The sequence below is a fragment of the Rousettus aegyptiacus genome, unplaced genomic scaffold (genome assembly GCF_014176215.1).
Source record: "Rousettus aegyptiacus isolate mRouAeg1 unplaced genomic scaffold, mRouAeg1.p scaffold_m13_p_4, whole genome shotgun sequence".
Taxonomy (NCBI): Eukaryota; Metazoa; Chordata; class Mammalia; order Chiroptera; family Pteropodidae; genus Rousettus; species Rousettus aegyptiacus.
The window spans coordinates 4,784,699-4,786,584 of NW_023416307.1; the positions used below are offsets into that span (position 1 = coordinate 4,784,699).

Below are 1,886 nucleotides of genomic sequence, written 5' to 3' on the forward strand. Positions count from 1 at the left end.
CGTGGGGGCATCACAAGGGCAGAGATGGTGTTGGCGTTGCTTGCCTTCTGTCTATTTCATGGTAGATGCTTAATAAATATTGGTCGAATTAATTAATTTGACCACAGGAAATGGAGAGATGACAAGGAGTATCATCTTTTCTTTTTCTTTCTTTCTTTTTGTGAAGCAACCCTTGGTTGACCTCATAGATTACAAGAATCTTGTCAGCTTCCAATCCCTTATTTTTTAATTTTTTACACCTACATCACCTGGTCTTCCTAGGTGGTCTCCCATCCAAGTACTAACCAAGCCTGACTCTGCTTAGCTTCCGAGGTCAGCAGGGATCAGGCTTGTCGAAGGTGGCATGGCTGTAGACAAGTGTCATCTTTTCTTCGCAGAAGAACAAATTTGTCATTAGGATCAAGTCAAAGAGAAGATGGGAGTTAGCATAATTTACAGTGAAATTTCCACAGCCACAGAAGGCGAGGCTTGCGGGGAGTTGGGAAAGCGAGAGGCAGCCAGGTGAATAAGTCTGTATTGGCCTGGGCTGAACGTGTTTCTTCATCTGACATCAAAGGCCAACCAAAAATTTCATGACTGGAAAAAACGAAACGGAACAGGGCGTCCGGGCATCAGCAGGGAAAAGAGAGAGGGACGAGAAGGGCCGCAGGGGCGGACACGCGGCGGCTCCGAGAACGCCCCGCTTTGTTCCTGCTGCTTGTGCCCCGTTATCGTTCGCCATCGCGGCGTCGTCTTTTCTTGTCCCTCCCGCGTGTTGATCCAAAACGGGATTGCGGAAGGAAAAAAAAAAATGGCCGCTTAAATGTTAGAAACTCTCGGACATTCTCGGGAGCCTACGTGTTTTCTCTCCTTTGGTTCCGGTGATCTTTTAGACCCGTTTTTTGACTGTTAACCTAATCGGTTTATGATTATGATAGTTACATGGAGAAGGACATCGCTTTTAATTTTTTGAGTGAGAAAAATTGCTTCATACACATTTGGAGATAGATTTCTTATCTCAAAAAAATCAGTTCCATTTTTCTCTCTGTATATTATATGTGTGTTATATATACGAGATACTTAATATACATATTATATGAGATCATCTCTGTATATATTATCTATCATCTATCTATCTAGAAATAGAACTTATTTTCAAAAAAGGTAAAATAAGCTTGTGAAATTTTAACCTTATAACTATTCTGTGCATAATTTCATTTCTTCTTCAAGTGTATTTTAATTGCTACTATTTGATATTTGACTTTTAAGACATTCTAATATCTTAATATTTTAATATCAAGTGATACTAATTTTAATTCTGCTAAGTACAAGTCACACTCTATTATTCCTTATGATGGAGTAGGCAATGACTAGGTCTTTTTGGTATTGACAGAGGGCTGAGAAATCTAAATTCTATACTACTGTGTAGAAAGGCATTTTGATAGATTATAGATAGGTAGATAGACAGATAGATAGGTGATAGCTAGCTAGCTAGATAGATAGATAGATAGATAATAGGTATACACACATATATATGGTACATACACAAATACTAAAAGCATAAAAAATGACCCCACTGTAGAGGATATTTATTATTGGATATCAGTATGTTTATGTTGTTTAAAAAGCTGAAATTAAGAGTCTCATAGCTTCTTTTGTCTTGTTTCGTTACCTTATTTTTATAGAAAATGAGAACAGAATCCCCTACGGGAAAAATCAGCTTGGTATCTGTCACGTCTATATCAAGTGTCTGAACTCATTTTTATTAGCGGCCCATTTCCCCGTGGCGCTTCCTGTATTTGGTAATGCAAACAAGCAGAACATTGTGTCATTGTGCTGGTGACACTCCTTATGCAAGCCAGGGAGTATCGAAAGCTGTAACTGGAGTTACTGGGGCTTATTAATAA

At 38.8% G+C, this 1,886-nt stretch overlaps 1 pseudogene; it reads right to left on the bottom strand.

The window, feature by feature from the left end:
- Positions 1 to 236: 236 nt before the first annotated feature.
- Positions 237 to 355, bottom strand: LOC118602200 (annotated as a pseudogene).
- Between the last annotated feature and the right edge of the window lie 1,531 nt (positions 356 to 1,886).